Raw genomic sequence first — 26,101 nt, forward strand, 5'->3', positions numbered from 1 at the left:
CAACCAAAAAAATAAAAATTGAAATATTATTAAAAGCTGAAAATTAAAAATTATTATTGACAAAAAATAAAAATTAAAAGATTCCAAACCAAGTTATGTCACGACGTTTCGATTGTTTGTATCCACAATTGTCTTAGGGTGATAACTGGACTTATTTCTCCGAGATCCGACTATTCATAGGCCATTCAAGTGCTTTCATCTATCCCCACTTCTCTCTCTCTCTCCGCTTCATTGGTTTTAGCGGGAGAAGACCGTTTGGCGGGAGTTGGTCGTTTTTCGTTTGATTAGAGGTTTCCATATGTTACGTATCTCTACGCTAGCTTGACTAAATGCGTTGTTGGACAACATATACGCGGCTTCTTTGAATTTTCTCCTAAACGAGTGTTCCTCTTTGTGGATGATTTCAGCTTGAGCCCACTTGATATTATGTTGATGAGCCCAAACATGCTCTGCTATTCGGGATTTGCTGGTTTCTCCTCGCTGTGTGTGTTCATCGTGCTCAGCAATGCGAACTTGCAATGGCCTCTTAGTTTCACCGATGTATGATTCTCCGCACTCGCAGGGTATCCGATAAATGCAATTCTTGGAATCGCAGTCCGCGTTTGGTGGCCTGGTTTTCGTGAGGCTGCTACGGATAGTGTTCCCAGATCTGAAGCAGGTCCTGATGTTATACTTGGACCCAATCCTTCGTATAATCCTCTGATGAAGGGAAGTACAAGTACTGGTTGTGGAGGCTTCTCTGCCTTGTGGAGCTCATGCTGTCTTCTAGCTAAAGCCTGTTCTACCATCACTCTGGAGTAGTAACCTTTCCGTTGAAGGTCGTTTTGGATGATGCCTAGTTCCCTTCCTTTGTATTACAGAGCCCGAAGGCACGGTCTAGTAGAGTCTTGATGATTCCTCTTTCAGTCGATTGATGGTGGTTGGATTTCTGATTCAGATACTGTCCTGAGTGAGTGGGTTTTCGATATATAGATGTTTTCCATTTAGTGTCGTACTGGTGAAGAGGACCGACACTAAATCGGAAACATCTTTATATCGAAAACCCACTCACACAGGATAGTATCTGAATCAGAAATCCAACCACCATCAATCAACTAAGAGAGGAATCATCAAGACTCTACTAGACCGTGTCTTCGGGTTTTGTAATACAAAAGAAGGTCTCGAAAGGGAACTAGGCATCATCAAAAACGACCTTCACTTTGCGAATTCCACTTGCGGTAGGGAGTATGTTTCCGGGAAAGCAGCTGTCAAAAGTTAATGAGTCAAGTTTTCACAATTCAGAAAAGAGCACTGAGATTCGTGACCAGAGCAAAAGTCCAAGATCACTGTAAGCCTTTTTTAAACTCATTACATCTCAGCTGTCTAACACTGTAGTGGGATAATGAACAGGCAGAAGGTCACAAATAAAACCATTGCCATTTTTTCCGACAGCCAAGCGACAATTAAGGCGCTCAGCTCAATTCAAGTCTTCTCAATAGATCTGAAAAGTTCGCAGTGAATTAGGCCATGGACTGGCTCCCCGACAATCTAATCCAATCTAACAGTCTATTGCACAAAAAGCACAAAGATAACATATCAAACTCAACCCATAGATATGCTACTCGTTTCATATTCAACATTTCTCTTCCTATCTCGTCAACAGCAGAAATTAAAAACTGGATTCTTTATAACACACGGTTTCGAAAAAGAGTGAGAAAACTTCTGGCTAGATGAAGCTTGCTATAATACTGAGGAATTTCTTTCTGATAACTTCTCAACACATAAGTACAACTTATAATACATCATGAATGATTTTTTATTACAGACTTTCACCATAGACTTTTTGAAGTGTGCTTGAGCATTGTATATATTTTGTGTTGATTCTTGACCTTCATTTTACTGTTGAATTTCATATTGTTTCAGTTCTTGAGAAGTAACTTTCATACACAAACTGGAAGAAAAAACACTCTCATGTAATTCGTTGCTGATGAGCAACAAATGAAAGAAAACAACTACTTTCATATCAACATATAATGCCAGGCATCAAATTTGCCCTTTCAATTTAACGTCATTGGAATATGTTTCTAAAGTACATACTATATATTTATAAAATTATTACAATGTGTTGAAACAACGATAAAAATTAAATAAATACAACAATAAAAATTAATTGGCGCTCCGGGGCGACTTCATTGATTCCAGTGGCGCATTTGCTTTTTCAGCTGCAGGAAAACCCGGAAAAACCTGCAGCACCACATCATCTGAAGATCTTGATCTAACAATGTCCTCTCTCTCATAAAACAAAATGTAGGGTGTCTCCAGAGGCTCCAATAAATTCAATGCATCGCCAGAACACTTCGTGACACGACTATCGTCAAACTTAAACCAGTCCGTTTCTTCTTTGACCAATCTAAAGTTGAAGTTTCATAGCTTCACAAATAAAAAGTGATAATATCGTAATCATTGAAAACGGCAATGTCTATCGAAAATTCTGGTGAAAGTTGAATTGAAATGACAACTAGTGTTCGTAACTAGATTATTCAATCAGTGTTTATTCAATTATTGATCCGCGGCCTCCATTGATTTTTCTTCGTTAAAATAACACTCATTTCCATTCAAATTATCCTTCCAGTGATAATGTCGCGCCGAGCTCAAATTAACCCCACAAACTTATTAACAATTTCCTCGAAGGCATTAATTATATGCTGAAAGCCAGAATAATTAGAACACCTGACAGTGAGTGCGAAATGGCATGGCATGGAGCTTGTGATTTGTATTAAGCACATAAAATTAGTTATGTTACACTTCCCGGATGATATTTTCCTGGTTTCCTGCTGGGGCACCCATCTCGCACTCAGGTGAAATAACTGCAACTGATTAATTCTGGCCTCATTCGCGACTGAAATATGCAAATGTCATTCCGTTTCATCTCTGGAATTATGCTTTATTCGACGGATTGCAGTCGTGACGGAAATTCATTATGTTTTGACAAAAATTTACGGATTCCTGAAAGAACTGATGAGGTTCGTTTGTAGACGTGATACGTCATGCGGAAATAGCGAATGCGGTGATAGAAATGAAGCAATGAAACTGCATTATATTCGTTTATGATACCTCTGTAGGATATCTAACATCAGAGCCTAGTCTCACGGTAATATACTTGCGTTATTACTGTTTTGAGACGTAATTTGAAACAGTGAGACACTCTGTATATGCGCTTATATTTTTGTGAAATTTTCAAGGCGATTTCACGACACAAATGAACGTCTCATCGCGTATTCATGACACCATGCACCATTTTTCGTGACACGTTACAATGCAAATCATTTGGGTATTTTGAAAAACGAAACTATAAAAAATTCGGTTTTTTAATGCGGTTGAAGCAGTCCAAAATGACCGTTTCAACGCGTTATATTTTTGCGTTATATTTTTGTCATGAAATGACAGGTGGTCAGTTCATGAATTCCTGATGATGCCCACTTGGTTAGCAAAACATCATAAATAACAAATGATAGTACGCTTCAAACAAGCCACACTGTAAACATTCCTCATTAAGGGAGGGGATGGCCCGTTGAAACTATAGATAATATAATGCAGTAATAATACAATATTTATTTGTAGTTCCTCATTACATATAAATACAATAATTATTCAATCTACAAAACTGATAAAAAAACTACAATGAGGCTAGAAACAACTGTACTGTTGATCTTAGTTCTAGCCTTGAAGAAAAGAAAACTAAACTAGAGAAAAACAAAAAACGAAGAGAAAAAATAGAGGAAGGAGAGAGGGAAGAGGAAGAGAAAACTGAAAATTTTTCAGAAATATAAAATCTATGAAATAAATGACTTTCTGAGCAGCGATGAGATATTTTTCAAGAGCACTTAAATGAGGAACCTTAACTAACTTTATATTTTTTTGGAATATTATTATACAAACTATATTTGTTATAGCTGAAGGATCATCGATATAGAGTGGTTCGATGGGGCTGAGGGAAAAGTAACTCTTCCAACCTCAAATTTAAAGTATGTACATCGCTACGAAATCTTATTTTGCTATACAAATATGATGGACATTTGTTAATTGAAATTTTATGGAAAACGGTAGCCGAGTGTAAAACAGATCTATTTTTCATAGTTAACCATTTGGTTTCCTTCAGTTTATATGAAATTCTGTCATATTTTCTAATACCATATATTAACCTAAGAGATGATTTTTGAACTCTTTCAATTCTACAAATGTCTTTTTTATCGAGACATGAACCGTACACAACAACACAATATGCAAAATGACTCTACACAAGCGCATTTGTTAATTTTATTTTCAAACTTATTCATAGTAAATGACGATGATGATAAAGCATTTTTAAACTCATGTAACAAATTTGTTACATATTTTGTAAACCTTAAATTTACGTCCATTTCGATACCTAAATTTTTTGCCCAAGTTCTTGGGGCATATTACACCAATAAGAATATTAATATATCTTTACATCAAGCTACGATTAGTACCAAAAACAAGCAGATTAGTTTTGTTTGAATTGATTTTGAGGTAATGAGCTTCAGATGCTGAAATAAGACGAGCTAGATCTTCATCTATTCGATCAGCAGTAGCAACATAATTAGGGTTGAATGATCACAAGTGTATATGCAAAATAATAAGGATCCAAATATAGATCCCTGAGGTACTTCAAATGTAATAAATTCAATGCTTGATTTTTCTTCCGAAGTTTCTACAAACTGTGAACGATTTTTATAATAGCTTTTGATTGAACCCGATGAAGTTCAAAATAGCAAATTTAATTGGATAATCAATGGTATCAAAAGACTTAGAGAAGTCTATACGTATCAAAGCAGTCGTGTTACCTGTATCAGCAGCTTCGAAAATATCATCAGTTAGTTTCAAATGAGCAGTTGTACAGCTGTTCTTTACGAAATCCTGACTGGTTGATTGGTAAAATATTAAAATTAATAATGAACAGCAATGAAAACAACAGTTTTCAATCAAAAAGAAAGAAGTAAATGTGTGTATGAAAAGAGGAAAAATGAGGAATGAATATTTGAATGAAATCCAAATGAGACAAAATGTTTTCAATGTTGCAATTACTATCGAGCGAGTAATTCAAGTGAAATTTCCTCAAGAACTCCTCATTGAAGAAAAATACTTCAAAGACACACTTTGGATAAAACCGATAAAATCGAAGGTTATTTCATCCCTCAATAAAACGAGTTTACTGTCATGCTGAAAATTTAATCAAATGAACATTTGAATCCCCCAGACTTTTTTCGACGGAATTTACGAGTGAATTTTCGTATTCTTAACGCGAAATTCCCACGGGATAGAGGGCAAGGAGTCGCCCTCGAGCAATAAAATATTAAACATCCCTTGTATGCCCATTACATACAGACCGGGGAAGGAATATAAATAATATCGATGCAAATAGAATGCGACTCAGGAAAATATGGAATATTTCATGAGCCTTTGCCAATTCGAAATTGAATAATTGGAGGGTAATTTTCCGAAGGAAATTACTTTGACAACCAGGTTATCTAATATGGATTTATGCAATGAAATTTTCACGTGTTGGGTGTATTTAGGAATAGGGGTTGGGGAGAGGTAATTGCTGATTTACACGCTTCTCCGACAGAAGATCACTATTTCGAGGTTTCTGGTTTGAATATTTCTTTACTTTCCTTCATCCTTTGGCAGAATATGTAATAAGTTCAACGCCATGCATTTTGCAGATTTTTGTCTGTAACAAATTCATATTGCAAATGGACCTTTTCCAAATAACCTTTTCAAAGACATCCTTAGAAAATCAAATAGTTTTCATCAACTATTCATTGGTATAGCTTGGCAAATCTAGTTGTGCCTTTGAATGTTGGGTTTGTAGTAGATCAGCCGCTCATTAACATCGAGGAACTCGTGTAGCAAACATCGTGTTAGTACAGTAAGTGGCGAAGTTATTCTGTGTGGTGGACTGTGAGTTATTTGTTGTCTTCAGTGAATTGAAAAACCAGGTTCTCAATGATTTATGCAAGCGTAAGAAACTGCTGATGGAATGAGAATTTTTCGCGAAGGTAAGAAGTAATAGTGAAATAGGTGAAATTGTATCAAATATTGTATTTTCACTTTGGAGGTTCACGTTGTAGCTGAGGCCAGAGTTTCTCAGCGAATTGTAGGAAAAATCAAATTAGAGGTGAAACAATTGAGATATATAGAGATATGTATCAAGTGTATGAGGCAATTCGAAATCAATAAATGCTACTTCAACAGATGCATAGAATGATTCAACTTCGATAATAAGATTTTTTGGTATATTTTGACTGGATCTAATACGACAAATTCGATCTGGAAGATACTACGAATGTAAAAATGAGTTATCCACAAACGGCATGTTCAATACTCGGCCTAATTTTTCGCAATCTCTTCACACAACAGTAATTTTCATATTCATAACTTCGTTCTCTCTAAAATACTGGTGAAGCAAATGAAAGATATACGTTACTTCTTGGTGACCACTGCAATGAAATGATCGTATGCATCTGTTTCACAACACATCAAAAATTTCAATTTTCTCCAACAGAAAATCCAATATGATAAAATGTTTTCAACGAATTTTTTAATGGGTCTTTTTTATTCTATAAACTACAGGAAAAAGTTGTGAAACCAAATTTATTATATGAATAAATAAATAAACATCGAACTGAAGCAACCATGTGGGAAAGTGAGAAACTGATTCGGACGTAGAGAAAAAGTAACAGATTATTTTTGCTAATTATTTTAGGTTCAAGGAAGACGCAGACTATGAAAATTTCTAAACTAGTTATATTGTTTTACCATAGAGAATGAGGAAGAGTCAGTGGATACGATTCAAATCAAGGTCAAATAAAAGGTCCAATGTCACATTATTAGAAGTGTTTTGTTGGTTCGCATTCTGTAGATTTTCACTGATATCGGTTGAATATATTCGTTATTTAGTTGCAAAAATTCGAGTTTATCAGCTCTCAGGCTATATCTTTTGTTTATTTCGTTGGATTTATTTAAAACATCAATTTTCTGGAAAACATGACCAATAATTATTGATAATTCTGTTTAATTTTGGCTATGTCGTGGTCAAGGAATATTTCATAAAGGACTGTTCCAAGCTTTCCAATTCTATAAATTTTGAACAGTTTTTGTTTCATTTTTTAGAAAACTTTATTACTTCCTAATATATGTTGTGAATCATGCCCTAAAGAAAATAACGCCGGCCGCCACTGGTAGCTATAAACCAATCGTGACGTGGCTAAGAGCACGCGAATGTACGATGTTCGCTGCCGCTCTAGATGTCGCGCGAATGATGCTACCGATTTCGATGGAATTCCGGCGAAATTTTCTAGCGCATTCGATTACGATATATAAACGCTAGTCACGATCATATCGAGACGGTCAAGTGGATGTTACAGTGCGGTACGCGAAGTGATCCTATAAGGCGATAGAAATTCGAATCACATGTAAAAGGTTGATGTCACATTATTAGAAGTGTTTTGTTGGTTCGTCTTCTGTAGATTTTCACTGACATCGGTTAAATATATTCTTCATTTAGTTGCAAAAATTCGCGTTTATCAGCTCTCAGGCTATATCTTTTGTTTATTTCGTTGGATTCATTCGCAACATCAATTTTCTGGAAAACATGACCAATAATTATTGATAATTTTGTTTAATTTTGGCTATGTCGTGGTTAAGGAATATTTCATAGATAAGGAGTTTTCCAAGCTTTTCCAATTCTATAAATTTTGAACAGTTTTTGTTTCATTTTTTAGAAAACTTTATTACTTCCTAATATATGTTGTGAATCATGCTCCAAAGAAAATAACGCCGGCCGCCACTGGTAGCTATAAACCAATCGTAACATGGCTGAGAGCACGCGAATGTACGATGTTTGCTGTCGATACCGATCCCGATGGAATTCCGGCGAAATTTTCTAGCGCATTCGATTACGATATATAAACACTAGCCACGATCATAGCGAGACGGTCAAGTGGAAGTTACAGTGCGGTACGCGAAGTGATCTAATGAGGCGATAGACATTCAAATAATAGTTGAAGTTCCAGTAGAAGTGTTTGTTGTATTTAAAGTGAAATAAAGTTAACTTTGTTTATCCAGTGTAGTCAATTACTGATCAACTCACGGGAAAAAACGTAACATATATGTGGGAATGAGGCCACCGCCCAAATTCACGGAAGACCTTCTAAACCACAATCGTGAGGTTGTAAGGGTAGTGGTGGATCTACTAACGGGGCATAGCCGGATCAAAAAACATATAACCAACATGGATCTGGCAGGTTCTGTCAAGAAGAGAAAGGAACCGCACTGCTTGTGATGTGTGAATGCGAAGCGATAGCAAGGCTGAGATACACAAGATGCGGGAAAGAAAAACCAGAGGCTGCCAGCTATATGAATGGGTCAGTTTCAAGGCTATGGAGTCTCATCAAAGAGATCAAGCTAGAGAATGAGCTCTAACAACCAAGGAACATCACAATAGATCTGAAAGGGTCGCATTAAATCAGGTCAAGGGCTAGCACCCCGACAATCTAATCTTAAGGTGGGATTTGTCAGTGATGGATCTGATGGTGCTAGTATTTTTCCTATACACCTACATCAAAGTCTGAACCCTTAACAGTGACTCTCATAACTTGAACATCCGAAAATGGTAACTCTACTTGCTCATGGATAGATTTGTCATAACCAGGTTATCCATTGCCCATTCTGTTCCTGTTCCATGCAAATTTGTGGGAACTGGATGTACAGAATGGCTTCCAGTTTTTCAAAATTGAATTTCGTCTAGATGTGTTGATGTTTCGCATTTTTGAGATGAGATATTATAGACCACAAGGCATATAATGCAAAAAATTTAAATTTTAAACCCTATCAAGCAATGAATAGTGAGTGAAAAACTGATTCAACATCTCCTGGCAAATAGTGGTTTCCTTTCAATTTCCAATTTCAACCAATTTTCAGTAGTACTAGATAACAACGACAATCTAACAAATTCTTCTAACGAAAATAAAAGTAACATGACAAAAAAATATTGACTCTCCGACGGTTTCTATTTGTAGCAGATACAAATTTTTTAATGAATTGCTTGATGACACGACGATTTATTGGAATTATTTTTTCCTATAAGCATTCACTTTCATGCACGCATTTTATCTGTGAGCTTCCTCTTATCGAGTTATTCGTTTTAGATAGTCAGTTTGAGTTATGTGGCGGTGAAAATTCTTAGACACAAGAATGTCTTATAAATAACTACGATTAGTGTTTCCGCTTTGACAGGAATGGATAGACGATGATTTAGAGTACTTTGAGTTTTATTTGAAACGAAGCAAACAGTATCGAGATTGTTTATAAATTATCGAGAATGGTGAGGTGACAAAGCGATGAAGGAAGCGTGATTTCTGATCAACATTCATGAAGATATTGATGTATTAGGGAAAGCAAGTATTTTGGCTATCAACTTCTCTATTTTTATACACAACTAACATCCGTCAAAAATATCACACCTTTAAATTCAAACACAAAGTTTCTCCAGCTGAAATCGAATCAAATAAGCGTTGTTTAGTAAGTGAATTTGAGTCATTCGTGACAAAAAGTCATAATTTCATCCAAAAATTGAGTGCTTGAGGTCATCCAAAACGGTGCTTCTGAGGAAAGACAAGTGTTTTATTCTGGGCTTACTGCTATTGAAAATGATAATGGTTTGCTTATAGACTGATCGAGTTAGGGGTATATTATACTTATCGAGCCTAATCGGTCCCAATATCTCTTTATATTGGCAGAAAAAAGAAAAATTCGAGAACCAAGACTTCAAATTGGCCGCGTGTCTGTTGACCAATAAAATTGATCGTGTCTATATCGGTGTTGCCAAGTGTCAATTATTTTAACAAAAATACGAAGTTATGAAACATTAAAAAGAGTACATTGTCTCATACATTCAAGAAAGATACCTGTCTGGGTGGCAATATGGCTAATATATGATACATTACGTTGAATTCCTTATTTTTGGTGGGTGGCATGAATGCATACCTAATTGATTTATTTTATTAGGGTTCATGAGCCTTCGAGAACTATTTAAACATATAGCTCGTTAAATTCTATTCAGAATCATGGTATTCGAGTACATTTTATCTCATATGGAGAATTTTTTCATGAATTTAGACGTTAACGGATTCATATACACTTCCATTATTAAAATTTCTGTGATACCAACATGAAAATGTCTACTACCGGAGATATTTCAAAAATAACGTTTTTTTTTATTGCGTTTTGTGTTATTTGGATTCCATTTATAATTGATTCTACCTTCCAATGCATTTCTTACACTTTCTTCTTAGATTTATTTGTTGAAAGTGAATGTGATTTTACTTTGAATCACGAATGAATCAGAAACTGTTTATACGCTCCGTGAATTGTACAATTTGGCAATGTTCATTATTTGTATTGTTCCTATTGGTCAATCGAACAAGAAGCGGGACTAGGCCCGTGACGTCACTGACCTGGGAAATACGATTTTAATAATTGATTACCGAAAAACAACGATATTTAGAGAGCTGAAACAAAGTACCTACACTATTTCTCAATTGGAAATTACTACCAAATGAACTGTAAACCAAAAATCATGAAACAAGTCCATTGTATTTGAAATATATGCTTTGAGTGTCATTTGTATTAGAAAACATATATTTCAAACACAATACCTTATTTAGAAATATTTATTAACGGTCGGAACTCTACAAAATGTATCTGTTGAATGTCTGCTTGGTTTTATTGTTTGTTTATATTATGTTATGTTTATATATTGAAATAATTTGAGGAGGGACACATGCATATCTACAGGGTGGCAGAGTATCCTTCGATATCCAACATTTGGGTTTGGTTTGAGATAAAGTAAACACTACATATATTCGGAATAACACAAACTGATAACTATATCAAGAAGAGAAACTGGGAAAATCGATATGATTTTAATCAATTCAATGTCGCAGTTATGTTCAATTTTGACTTCGAATTCGACAATGAGGAATTGGTAACAAAATGTTAAATCGAGAATGATACTTTGACTTCTGTAAGTCTTAATAATTCGCTAAAGTCCTAATCTACAAGTCATATTGAAGAATTGAGTATAGAATTATCCAAATATCTTCTTTTATTCAGTCAATTTTTTTCTCTTCTCGCAACTTGTTACAGTTTTTTTCAAACACATGATCCCCCTCTGGGAAAAATCAACTCCAACTGATAAGAGATTCATAACACGACACTCTTTTCATTTTTCAATCACTGCTAGAAATGCATGAGATTAAGGACAATCATCATCTTCTAAAAGGTCTGTAGTTGTCAATCTATAAAGTATTTTGCAGCTTTCACCAAAAACTCATCCCATACCCCTCTCAAAAATATCGTCAAAAGTTTCTTTTTTGTGCATACTTATAGAATTATAGATATATACATGGCTTCTTGTATGATAATTCCTTGATATACTCATCAATGGGAAGTGGTTTTTCACAATGATTATTTTCTATTTCAGTTGAAGTTCAATTGTCAATTGTCTTGAATAATTTAAATATATCCAATTTCAATTATTAAGGATAATGGTTGATTTTCTATTTTTGAATATTTAAAAAAAAATTGAGAAACGATTTTATTAGTATATATACACAATGGCTACTCAAAACCAGTAACTTGTTTACGCTTTTGATATGAATTTTCTAACTATCTATTAACTATCGACGCTATTATTTCTGATTGATAACTTGATCCACACTATCATCCATATTGTTGATATCATCATGACACTTTTTCAACTTATAATATACAGAATGTTTCTGCATGACTTGAACAACAATCAATAAAAGTTTGATATCCCAACACAGATGTGGACTTTTTTTTCTATTGATTTTCTATTGGCTTCATCAATCAACTTGATATATTTAAAATCGGGAAACTATGTCTCGAACAATGATAGGCTTAGAAAAATCCAACTTACCACAAATATGAAACTATATTCTGGATCAGAAAGTTGTTTACATCTCAGCAAATTCTAGTAAGCTCGTATAGTAAGCCTTACACGAGGCTGATAGATTCCCCAAAAAAACGTTATCTAGATAATAAAGAACTATATTCTTAAAGAGAACTATATTCTCGTTGAAAAGAAACTTTCACCAGCATTTTTTTGAAAGAATTCAGTCTATTCTGTAGATTCTGAAGTAATAGTAAATTTTTGTATCTCAGAGAACCTCAAGGTTTTTCACATACTTATTTTTCTGTCCTTATAAACTATCACAAAGTGATAAGTATATTGAATATCATGAATATGTACGAATATCAGTATATTTCCAAAATTTGTCTCATTAATGACCACCAAGACGAAAAAAAAATGCGAAAATCAATAAGCAAACTCACATGGAACTTTTTGATATAAATGATTTCAGCAATTGATCTTCCAGACTGAAATAGGAGTACCTACATGTATTTCATCACGCTCAAATTCCTAATTGCATTTGAGTGCTTTGTAGTACTTTTAGAATTCTATTGATTCTAGTCAACGTTTTCTTCTATCACTTGTGCCATATGGTTTGAAATTGGAAAACATTCGTGAACATTTTCCGTTCAAATTTTAGTGAAGAAGTATCACCTCCAGTTCATTTATATTATCTATTGTATACTTCAAAACATTGGCATATGGTGTCTTTATAGCAAGATTCTCTAATTAGTACCAATTGAAACGGTCTCACAATGTGGCCTACCACAATGAACTTTTAATTGAAATACGGGTATCGTCAATTTTGATGATGGTCACCAATTAAGCAAAGCTTTTCACTTCAGAAACAACGCGATACATGAATGATACTCCAGATACTGTTCTCACCCCTCAGTCACATATCATTTCTGAAGAGTCAATGAATAAAACTCATAAATAATAACAAACTTGATAAATATACTCTCCTCTCACACCAGAACTGCGACTTTTCCCTTCACATGAGTTGATCTGTACCAAACAAATAATCATTGATGAGACCAAATTGACTACCGAAACGTGGTTCGAGAAAAGTTTCGCCACAGTTGTGGTGTGGAAGAAAATCATGGAATTATTAGTGTGGTTCTGGGAGAAAAGATCGGTGAAAAATCAATCGAGAAGGAGTAAAATGGTAATATACTAAAGTTGAACTATTAACAATATTATTACGGATAAATATCAATACTTATTTGTTCTTGAACCAAACAAAAATATATTGCATAGTAATACACAGTTATGATTTGAAATTTAATCTTAAAAATTAATAAAATACAGATTCGACAATCACTTAAATGCTCCGTTTTCAATAGCTGTTTAGTTGAACATTTCACACTACAGTGTATCAAATGAGTTTATCAGGTATTTTGGAACTTTGTCCTAATTCAAACATCTAATATATATAAATGGATGTTTCATCACGATCGCTCCAGCGATCGTGATGAAACTTGACATGTATAAGTAATTTTTCATAGAGAAGGTTTTTAGGCTATCAATTTTTCTGTAACTCGCCACTAGATTGCGCTGTACAACACTTTTTTAAAAGCACTGTTCTATAACGCTACGCACGCCTAAGTTCGTTGATTCTGATTCTGTCAAAACAGTGGAACAGCAACGATACAGCAACATAGTACTAGTCTCTTATATGTGTGATTGATGACTTTTTTATTTTGTGGTAATTCAATGATCACTTTAATGAAATGAATAAAAATACTTTCATTTAATTAACACTAGTTGATTTAATTTAATCGACTGGTTTCGGGTTTAACCCAATTATCAAGTATAAAACTGAAATGTGATTTTTAGGAGAGATGGAAGGACAGGTAATTGAACTATAGTCCAGTTTCCAGAGGATTTCACCTTACAAAGGTGGGGTAAGAGATTCCATTTTTTATTTCGTTTTAATGGGTATAAAGAGTAAAATATGAAAATGTGACGAAATCTGGGCTCGGCACAACTTTTGGTAGCCGAAAAAACTTGAAATTTTCGGACATTTTTCGGTTTTTTCGCAATATCTCGAAAAGCTGTGGTTCTAGCGAAAAACAGTTTCTATATAAAGTTGTAGAGCCAATAGGAAGCGAGCTACAGCATCTCAAAGATGGACCGTTTTTCTCAAAATGGTAACAAAGCCAAAATCGCGCCTACTTTTATGTGTGTTATTGCGACTCATGCATCCTTAGGTTATATTTTTGACCAATAAGGTTCTCCAGACCCCCCCCCTTATCACCAACCCCCCCCCCAATTGATAACTGTCGAGGAATGAGGTGGAATATCGAAACCCTCACAGTCCTATGCAATGTGAGAAAAATCACTTCAACCTATTCGCGGAGCTTTCGCATTGTTTTAAATTCAATACAGTGAAACAAAACTATAGTGAATGAAATAAAAAGTTTTCTTTCCACAAAATGGTGCTTAGCAGAAAATTCGAAAAAGGCGTTATTGTTATGAAAATGACGAATGAATTCACTACCACCTCATTTCAACAAATACCTCCTCATTCCTCATGAGTTATCAAATTGGGGGGTGGGAGGGGTTCGTGATGGGGGAGGGGCCTGGAGAACACTATCGGACCAAAATATAATTTGAAAATAAACCAAAAAATGCATGGGTCGCAATCACACACAAAAGAAGGCGCTATTTGACTTTTTTCCATTTTGAGAAAAATGGTCCATCTTTGAGATGATGTAGCTCGCTTCCTATTGGTCGTATAAGAAAAAATTATACATGAAATTTGTAGGTTTAATAGGGACTGTTCTTCGCTAAAACCACTCCTTTTCGAAATATTTCGAAGAAACCGAAAAATACCCGAAAATTTCAAGGTTTTTCAGCTACCAAAAGTTGCGACTAGCCAAGATTTAGTCATATTTTATATTTTACTCTTTGTACCCATTAAAACGAAATAAAAAAATGAAATCTTCCACCCCACTTTTTGTAAGGTGAACCCCCTTTTTTGGTCTCTGAGAACTGGACTACTACAGGTAGTTGAATGAAACAGGGTGCCAACTTTAAAATTCAACACTGAAGATATCTCTTGACTTATTGAACAAATCTTTATTGACTATTTTCTGAATCGGGGGGGAGTCCTTTTGTGATACGATGTCCACAGCGCGCAAGTACGCTCTCTTAGTTAAATTACCGCGTACGTAATCATAGCCACCGTCAAATTTCACGGTTGCTGATTTACAAGCTATGCCGTTAATGACTTCATTATACTCGAACTGAAATACCTTACAACGCAGATGAGAGTATTGACGCGTAGTGAAGCGATACTCAAGTACAAACTCTGCTAAGTTGCTAATAGTTCTATGTGGGTCACGATTGTAAGGGCGTTGATGTATATTAACAGAACATGTACCTACTCAAGCAGAGCCGTAGACGAAGGAGAATTATTCTGGAAATAGCGAACTTGAATTTTCAGTCAGGTTTGTTGAAGATCATTAATACAAAATACCCTAAAATTTTAATTCAGACTTATTGAAAAAAAAAACGATATCCAATATATTGCTTTGCAGACGACAGCACACTTGTTTCGTCATTCCATTTGGATTCCAGGACATCGGCGGTGGATGCACGTCTTCACCGGCAGCAGGAGGTTGCATACTTCAATGAGGATCTAGAAGTAATTTAGAATTGGGGTGAAAGTAATCAGGTTCAATTCAATGCCACCAAAATTCAGGCAACGGTTTTCTCCAAAGAGATAAATGATTCGTCACCAGATATAATAATGTCAGGATAGACAATTCCACTTCCTGTTTCGATAAGTTTGTTGGGGGTTAAAATGGACACCAATATGTCTTGGCACAATCATGTCGCTGGAATTGAAAAGGCTGCTTCGCAAAAGCTTGAAACACTGTTCGAATCAGAAAACTGTACACACCTCAGAAACTGTTGATGCTTTACGAACCTCAGATCAGACTTTCTTTTAAGTGTTGTCCTCATATATGAAGATCCGCCCCTAAACATACCCTGAAGCTGCTGGATTCCATCCAGAGAAAAGCCATTCGCCTGGATGGCTCTTCTCTGGATGGAACTTCGAAAAAAGGTTCGAGATTTGTCTCTCTTTTATAGATACTTTCACGGTAAGTGTTCGAGTGACTTGGCACATTTGATTCCACCGAGAGCGGTACATATCAGAAATACGCGACGGACTGTGACTTCTCATCGTTTTAAGGTTCAGCTCAGTACACCTCAAACTTGTGTTGAATAAACTTCCTGAGAACGTTTTTCAAAATGAATTTAATCTCTAGCGATTCAAATACAATGTGAATCACAACTTTTGCACAGGTCCCCGCTCTTAGATCACTTTGAGGATTTTTCTGTAGTGCTGTAGTATTTGTACACGCCTTCATTAGCTTCACTTGTATGTTTGTTTGTCACCGACTCCTTTGGACTCGATTTTGACTAACTTTGAAGGGACAGATGTATTTTAATCTTTGTACACTTATCAATAATCGGTAACAATACAATAATTTCATAAGTTTACCTCATCATCTTGACTCGTATGCCTAATTTCTAATGAATGAATCTACCTGAAAAGGTCAGGCATGAGTTCATTAACTATATCAATAAATTTTTCCAAAGTACCGTAAATATACCTAACTACTTTTACATGGAAATGAGCAGATTCAATAATTGCGAATAATTTAATTCAGTTTTATCGTTCATGAGATATTGAGAGTTTTTGAATTCATTTATTTTCATACCCCCCAACAGGTACAGTTACAAACCTTTCTTCTGGAAATGGAGGGGCTTGAATTCATAGTAGAACTCATGTCCCTCTGTGAGTGGCATATGTGGAATTGATTTTTCCATTCTGTAAAATATATTTGTGCTCCTTTATACGGGCTTTGAACGTTTTTCCAGTTTGACCTATATAAAATATCGGACATGACCCACATGATAATTTATACACTCCCGATTTTTCTGAAACTGAACTTTTATCTTTGATATTCTTAATGTGCATGCCTAAGCTGTTGTTGATTTTGAAAGCAATATTTACACCTTTGCTGTGCAGAAAATCTGGAATAACTATAACTATAACTTTTATCCTCTTTTTTTCTAATTGGGTAAACGTCCAGGTCCAAAAAGATGCACATTTGTAAGGTCCTCTAGATCTAAACTCCACATGGAATCAATAAAATAACCATTTCAGGTATTACTACAACTACGCGTATCGCTGACAGGTGTGTCCATATACTCACGAATTGAATAGATTTCATTTTCTGAAAGAAATCTTTTCAATTTTTTTCAAGAAAATCATATCTAGAATCTTCCAACTGGATGGTAATTTATTGTAGAGAGCAATATCTAGAGAATTATTAGCAGATTAATTCAATCTAAATCTCTGTGGACTGAGATTCCCACCACCTCGGGTGTTATATTAATGAAAGTTTGAATTTATACTCAGTTTATTTTTTCTACCATGGATTTCTAGTACTTGGTGGAAAATATAAAGAGCAGGTAGTGTCATGACTTCGAATTTCTGTAATAAACGTTTACAATGGTCGCTGAAAGCAACATCAGCAATAATTCGGATGGCTTTTTTTTGAAGCCTAAATACTTTGACAGAGTCGGATGCATTACCCCATAAAATACCCAATAGGAAATATGAGAGTGAAAAAAAAAACAGTAGATATTCATTGGTGTGTCAGAACTCATTATATTTTTCAGTTGTCTCAGAATAAAAATGTCGATGTGAAACGTCCAATTCAGAGAGGGATCTAGAAAAGTTTTGTAGGTTCACTAAAAGTTTTGTAGGTTCATTGGTACTTGTTGTCTGTGAAGAAAATGTCATATGAATTATTTTGCTGGCGTTGAGTTTCAAACTGTTTGCTGCAAACCAACATTCGGCTTTTTTTCAGTAGCTTCATTTATTATTACCTGGTTTATATTTTGATGAAAGATAGTGGTGTCATCTGCGAACATGATACAAGTTGAATCAACTAAATGATAAAATAAATCATTTACGTAAATGATAAGTAGGAGGGGCCCCAGCACAGAGCCTTGTGGTACCCCATATTTCATTGTTCCTGTTTCTGGCGTGATACCATTGAAGCACACTGACTGTCTTCTATCTTTAAGGTACCAGTCGAAAAAAGCTAGGGCTATACATTTTACGCCGTATAGATTCAATTTTTCTAATAGCAAATCTTGTTCACGCAATCAAATTCTTTTCTTAAGTCAAATAGACAGTGCAGATTTCCTACCGTCTTCAAATCCATCTACTATGTTTTCAACTGATTTGGCTACAGCTTTCATGGTGGGGGTGTTCTTCCGGAATCCAAACTGATTTTCATGAAGCAAAGTACATAGATAAACGAATTTTCAAAATTTTCTCCAATATTTTTTCTAAAAAAGGAATGAGAGAAATGGGACTGAAATTATCTGGAAAATCAACATTACCAGTGTTGTGTATTGGGATAACTTTACTATGTTTGAAAATTTCGGGAAAAACACCTGGTCAATTTGACCACTATCAAATCTATGGTATTTTTTAATATTTTTGTATTTATCAAAGAAGCCCCCATGAAGAAACACAAAAGTAGTTTCCAGAATGGAAAAATAAATTCCACATATGCCACTCATTTAATCACGGAGGTACATGAGTTCAACCATGAATAAGCCCCTACATTTCCATGAGAAAGGTTTGAAACTCAACATGTTGAAGAGTATGAAAATAAACAAATTTAAAAACTTTCAATGTCTTATGAATGATCAAACTGAGTTGAATAATTCGTCATTATTGGATCTGTTCATTTCCAGAAAATTATTTTTTGTAAATAGATTTATTATGACTTTAGACTTGATGAAAGTCATTAGTTTCATCAAGCTCAAGGACTTATTAGCGATGTTGAACCCAATCTTAAATTACTTTCGAATAATTTTTTATTTTTTAGTTTGTGTTGCTTTTAAAGCGTGTTTTTTTGTTTTTTCAAACTATTATTTATTCGAAATTAAGTCAAAAGCTGCTTTTTCGATATTTATTTTTTTCTATAAGTCTTTACTATCTTTTAAGGGGCCATATTATTTTAGATGTGTTTTTTGGGTATTTTCACCTTCCAATGTAACAAATACACTAAGATCTATAGTCACACATACAAAACCTAACAAGACAGAAGAATCACATCTTTTCATCTGTTTCATGTCTTGCTGTCAATTCTAGGCAAGCTACTCCACACTTCCTTTAATCTCGCGGTGGCTGTTCAAGATAGTCGGAACATTAAAAGTTATCCAGGTCGTTAAGCGCCTTCGTGTCAGGTCGGGAATCCATCAAGGGACTCGTTGAAGTGAACGTAGCACTCTGGATGCAAAACCTTGACGGCGAGAGTGCTGGAAAATGAAGCCAGAAAAAATCTCGGAGATGGATTGGCCAATCTTTACGTGTCAAGGAAAGTGCGATGTGCGGTATTATGGCGTTTATATTATTCTCCTGAATTTCAAAACTAGGCGTTGGGAAGGTCCGGACTGGCTCTTTTGTGGCCCCCGGCTTGGTACTGAAAAAAGGGGTTGCCTAGAAGTTCGGGCTTCGAAGTTCAATTATAATCTTTAGGCAACCAATCTCCGAAAATATTATATGAATTGTATATATGTATGCAGGGCCGTAGCGAAAAGAAAAACCAGGGGAGAAGGGAATCCAAATTTACCAACCCCACCAGCAAAATTTCCCGACTTTCGAAAACAGAAAGCCGAGGAATTGGTTACTACTATAATATATTAATTTTCTTACTTAGCTATCCAAAGATTGACTGAATGCTTATGCCCGTTAGGGTATGCACAAACAAAAATAAATGTTGGTAGTTATAAAAATAATAATGGGAATTATTCTACTTTGGACCAAGGTCCTTGGTCTTCCACTATATCCACCATGTATAGGAATATTCAATAAAAATGAAAGGAAACAACACTCAAATAATATTGTGCTTATTGTTTTCTACTATTATTTTTACTATCTTCGCGGCCCGAAATTTCCCAACATTCCAAGTCGAAAAAACAGCAGAAAGTTGTGAATTTTTTGAAATTGTCATTTCAAAATTCGAGGACTGTTCAGGACTGTTCTTTTACTTGGGAGAAATTAAAGTATTTGGAAGTTTTCAAACAACTCAGAATTTCAAAGTATGGGATCTCCAAGTTATGCATGTTGGGAAATCCTAACTTTCTCCTGATTTTTTTCTTCACTATTATTTTTTCTATCTTCACGGCCCAAAATTCCCCAACATTTTACCAAGTCGAAAAAACAGGGGGGCTCCCCCCATCCCCCACATGGCGACGGCCCTGTATTTATGCAGTGGCATGTTATCAGCAATATTGCAGACAATGTTTTGTAGATTATCTACCTGGTGCGTTTCATAATAATTTCTAGTAACTATGCATTCAATTATATATCAAATATTTGAATTGAAGGGGTTATATTTTGTGTATACCAGTGAGGGTGACAGTGTTCCATATAAGTGCAATTTATTACCATTCATTCAAAGTAGAACTCATGCGAATGATATATGATTTTTATTCCACAACGAATGTTTGAAATACAAACTGAGTAGAGAAAATTATCTTCTCTATAATTCAGTGTTCATATAGAAGTATTTGTTTCGAAAGAATTTTTTCTTTCGTATAATTCAACGTTTATATGAAAGTAGCTGTTTCAGGAGGACTTTCTTTCAGTTTGTGTCTGAAAGTTACTTCTTTGCATGATCTACACATCCATGTATAGAGTTACTTAATTTAGAATTGATTACTTCCTTCCTTTCCTTGGAAGATTCCCTCATCCTTGTTTTTTGTATCAAGATGGAGTAGTAGAAAGCCAAAAACTTTCTTTCCCATATCAAATATCTGTTGTAAATTTATTCATTATCTCCTAATTCATTTATCTGTGATGAGAAAGTACGTATCTATTATTTGTAATTGTAGATTACTCATTATCTTTCAATTATTTTCCACCTGCATATACACCTGCTGGTGTATAATATGTGTAGTTGTCAACACTTGCCAAATTTATTCAAAGCAAAATTATTTTCCCGATTTTTCTAGCTGTACTGTATGTCCGAAGTAATTGTCAAAGCTAATGAAGTAACTGATCAACTTTCTGAGTGGTGTTCTATAAATGGCCTGCTGTTAAATTCTGCTAAATCTCAAATGCTCAACTTTGTTACTAAAAATTCAACAATTGATAAAAGCTATTTGGTTACATTGAATAATGAAACTTTACAACAAGTAAATTGTACCAAATTCTTAGGTGTTGATATTGATAATAAACTAACCTGGAAGTTCCATGTTGATAGTGTCAAACTGAAGCTCAGTAAACATATATACTCATTTCGTCGGTCTCTCTTGATGTTCTCAAGGTTTTATACCACAGTTTAATTCAGTCAATGATTTCCTATTGTCTTGAATAGTGGGGCTTATCAGCTGAAGCTGATTTCACCAGAAATAACTCTCAACTCCATCAATATTATAGTAGATTGACAGTATGAAAGAATCACCCCATGTGCTGTGGGGTTAAGCTATATAATAAGCTTAGTGATGACCTTAAATCCTCGAATATCAATGTCTTTAAAAGGCGACTCAAGATTTTTCTATTGCAAAAAGCATACTACTCTGTGGAAGAGTTTCTCCTTGAATCCTAGTTTGATTGTGACTTATTAACTTTTTTGTATGTATGTTTTATGTTCCGTATTGAATTTTTTTAAGTTTATTTGACCTGTTGAATCAGCCAGTATTTTATGATGATGTTATGTTTTTTTTGATTCAATAAATGTTAGATTGGTTGATAGATTGATTGTAAATGTGATTGCGATAACCGCTGTCTATTCAATTTCTATTTGGACCTCTTTAAAGTAGTTTCCATCAGATATAATAATACACTTGTGCGCTTTTTGGTAAATCCTCAAGCTCTCTCAGTGATTCGGTTTTCATCTTCTCAATCATCGCAAAACACTGTTCTTTCATAGGTCTCTTCAATCTTGGGAACAGAAACAAGTCGCAGACGGCAGTTACATCATCGTGATCCAAAAGCCATGAATTGAAAGACGGCCACTTGCAGGGAACGTTCTCTTAGGAAGCTGAAGAGCCATACACAAAAATTATCCGATAAGTCATAGCATTGAAGTTTGGCCAGCCAATTCTCATGCCACTTACGGTCAAAGGCCTTAAAAATATTATGTTTCTCGATTGCGTTATTCTAAATATGGGTGACATATGATAGAAGGCCTGCCTGTTGATCCTTGTTTCCTAAAGTTATATTGATGTTCGCTCAAGATGTGGAAGCAGTCCGAATATTTGAGGAAACAGTGGTTTACTACTTTCTCCAAAATTTTTGATATCACTGATAGCAAAGCGACTGGTCTATAGTTATTTGGAAGATTTTTCTTGTCCTTTTTGGGAATAGACTGAATGCAAGCAATTCTCCCAAACTTCTTGTGAAGTATCCCCTGTAACTACTATCGAAGTATCATCTGCATACATGAACAAGCTACCTTCTGAAATGAAGTTAGGCAAGTCATTCATGTACAAGGGAAAAAAGGGTCGAGTATACTTCCTTGTGGGGTCCCTAAATCAATTTTTTTGCCTTTGGAAAGTTGTGTCCCAATTTTGATATAGCTGTTTTGATTTCGTATTAGAGAAATCAAGCCTATCATTCACCCTGCCTCTATGTGTAGACTGAGAAAGTCAAAGGCATGAGATGAGTCAAAAATAATTCCTATCGCATAATATTTCCGTTCAATGTTATCGTCTATATATTTCATTAGGTCTGATGTTGCGGTTTCTGTAGATTTTTTTCACGAAATCGATTTTGGCAGGGGGTCAGCAGGTTGACTTTTTTTGAAAAGTTTGAGAGTCTTATGCATGCATCTCTCCAATATTATCGAAAATGGGATGGTGATGTAGATGTCCCTATGATTACCAACATTTTTCGGATCACCTGTATTGTTGTCGATACTTTCAGAATGTCTGAATTTTCCCTTTTCCACGGAGGGATTTTTTTATTTTTTTTTAACACAAATACGAAAATTTTATCAAAACAACGATAAAACTAAAATAAAAACAACAATAAAAATTAATTGGCGCTCCGGGGCGACTTCATTGATTCCAGTGGCGCATTTGATTTATTATTTTTGCAAAAAAAAGGAGATGAGAATTTTTTGCGAAATCTTATGAGTTATATCCATACTAGTCGATTTCTTATTATTCAGTCTACAACACTGAATACAAATCTATTGTTCATTTTTTTTTATAGAATTCACCAAGTGTTTGGCAAAGAGATTTGCTATTTTTTTGGGATCAATAATAGGTATTTCCTTCATAGTTATAGTTGTTGGTTTCATTCCTGCAGATTTTCTATTCAATTTAATATCAACTATTTTCCATATTTTGTTTTCTTCGGTTTTCGGAAGTTTTTATGTCACAACAATAAATTTCCTGGTAATCATACTTCATTTATTCTTGGTGATTTTCCAGTACAGTACAGTACTGGTGGCAATCTTGGCTCAGCCATTCGTTTTCTACATCCATTCATTGTTTATCCCATTTCTTTCCATTCACTTGTGATTTTCAATTCCTATTATTTCGAAACACGTCTCGATCATACAATCTGAATTACAATAAATCACTGCAGTTACAAAAACAAACCCCAACTCGTATATTACAACTATAAATTTCATATTACTTCTGAAGCATTAACCTCAAATATCCATTACCCTTTTTACGAACCGACGTGGCATAATTTATTCGAAAACATCATCTGTGGAAAAGGGCCATACCCCGCATCGTGATTATCATCAACATCTGATCAGATAGTCGAGCTCTTTACCATATGTATAAAATATTGTCACCCTTTCTCTGAAGGGTGTGTTACCCCGAACATGCATATTTCATTCTCCCCAGTAACATTGGCTGGGAATTATGGCAAGGCCGCAATTATACAATTAGAAAGGTATTTTTGGAAGTGGGTTAGATGACGTTTCGGTCTGTTTCACCCCCCGTTATAAATCTAAAGTTATGGAATCATTATTTCCTTGTGACGTACACGGATATTAGTACCCTCCCTCTCCAAACGTGTCCTTCTGAAAGCAAGTTAAATATTCATGGACAGGTCTATAAAGGGTGTAATAATGGTAATATAGTGTTTGAAATTGGCAATCCATTTCCCAAAAAATATTATATTTCACAATTATTTTCGTATACAAAATATTGAACAATGCCGTTTTCTCCGCATTTTCATTAACACCAAAAATATCGAGTAAATGTTCTTGCTTTTTTTATAACTATTCAAGTAAATACAACAAATTAGGTATCATTGGAAAGAGAATTTTGTGCCCTTTCAAATGATATATCACTCGACCCCACTTTCCATTTGAAATTTTAGGGTTGTTACTCACCCACCCTAGGGGCAATAGGAAGGCAATAGGTAGAAAAATACATCTAAAATGTGTCCCCCTCAAAAGCAAAATTGACCTGTCCGAGCATTTTTGCGTTAAGTTACAAAAAAAGGAGAAAAGAAAAGTGCATACTTTTGGACTACTCGATATACTCCGTAAATTATGATTATGATTATGAATAATACCATTTTCTGTAACTGGGTATTCCTGTTGAAAATGAATCACTTTTTTTTGTTATGATGAAACTGCCCATTTCTCAAGGCTCTCAAAGCCTTTCTTCAAGTTTCTGAAAATTGCAAAAGATTTATTGGAGATAATCGTTTTTTGTATTTCAAGGATTGTCAGTTATGTTCAATATACAAGAAATTGAATATTCAAGACGAATAATAAAATACCACATTCTTTTTCCGCGAATACATTCATTTTCCACTCGTTGGTCTGTAGCTAGCGTACATGCATATATTCATATTTCAAATGTCTACCTACAACTTATCAACTTCTCCTTATCTTTTCATGAAAACCGAAATCCAACTTGATATATCACTTTTTTGTCAGGTAATTGAAATTCGCAATATATTTTCAACCCCTGAGGCGGTAACATAAGAAAAATTTTTCGTCATTAATCACCGAGTATATTCTTACAAGCCGAATTGATTAATTACCCCAGTCCCTCACAGGAAAATTAAAAGCTTTTTAAATGTTAACTCGTGTTCGACAAAACCTCCCCTTTGCAGAACTCGTCCATATGGTGCGACCTACCCCCTCCTTCGATAATTTCTCAGACGGTACAGCCACCCTTGCAGACTTGTACCCTCTGAGTGATATTGTATAATTAAAAAAGAACTCTGAGCTTGGTCGGTATTCATATAATATTTAGTAAATAAGGGAGAGAAACGAGGGTGGTTGCCGTATAGTGCCCTTTGGGTCTTAGCACTCTCTCCGGCTCGATTTTCACTTTGGCGAATATTGGAAGTTATTATTGCCTACTTACTTTCGTTCTGCGGCTGGGGCGGACTATTATATCATCTGAAACAAGAAAGGGGAATTAACTGTGTTTCCTCGGATCAGTGGAAGTTCGACAAATAGAATGCTTGATCGCTTTTCATTCCGGAAAATTCATGATTGTACGAAAAAAATCTTTTTTCACGCTGTCTGTTCAAAAATTAAAGTGAATTTACATTTTTCTCAAAAAATATTCATTTAGAATAGAATAGAATAAAATAGAAATTTATTTATACTGAACAACAAACAGAATGGTTTCCACTTACATGATGTACAGTTTTATCGAAAGTTCCTTACATATAGTATTCATTGAATACCATTGATACAGTTAAAATCTATATGAAATATCACAATATAAAACAGTGAATAATAAAATGGCCGTCAAACTATTCAGACACATTTGAGCATTCGGAGGAGTTGTCCCTCTGTAATACTGAATATATCCAGTTCACAGTTCCTCGCAATTTTGTTGACTGTTTCGAGACATTGTTGAAGAGGAGACAAATTGTTTGAGATACGAAATAGATTGTCTCTTCTTCTCAGTCTTACGTCAAGTGCAATAAAATCAATATTATAGAGAATTTCAGGTATTTTCAGTTTTCTAAGAATGTTAAAAACAAAAATTACTTCCGAGGACTCACGGCGATCTTTCAATGGTTGCATGTTGAATTCTTGTAGTTGGGTAGAATATGAT

At 34.9% G+C, this 26,101-nt stretch overlaps 1 protein-coding gene across 1 annotated transcript in view; it reads right to left on the minus strand.

Annotated features, from left to right (window-relative positions):
* Nucleotides 1-25,430, minus strand: part of LOC111509230 (uncharacterized) — a 277,993-nt gene extending 252,563 nt beyond the window's left edge. Inside the window, exon 1 of the mRNA XM_074171058.1 lies at nucleotides 25,397-25,430. The gene's annotated coding sequence lies outside the window, so the exon portion shown is untranslated. The remainder of the gene's footprint in view (nucleotides 1-25,396) is intronic.
* Between the last annotated feature and the right edge of the window lie 671 nt (nucleotides 25,431-26,101).

The sequence above is a fragment of the Leptinotarsa decemlineata genome, unplaced genomic scaffold (assembly GCF_025532065.1).
Source record: "Leptinotarsa decemlineata unplaced genomic scaffold, Ldec_3_MD MMD2_tig00000008_RagTag_RagTag, whole genome shotgun sequence".
Lineage (NCBI taxonomy): Eukaryota > Metazoa > Arthropoda > Insecta > Coleoptera > Chrysomelidae > Leptinotarsa > Leptinotarsa decemlineata.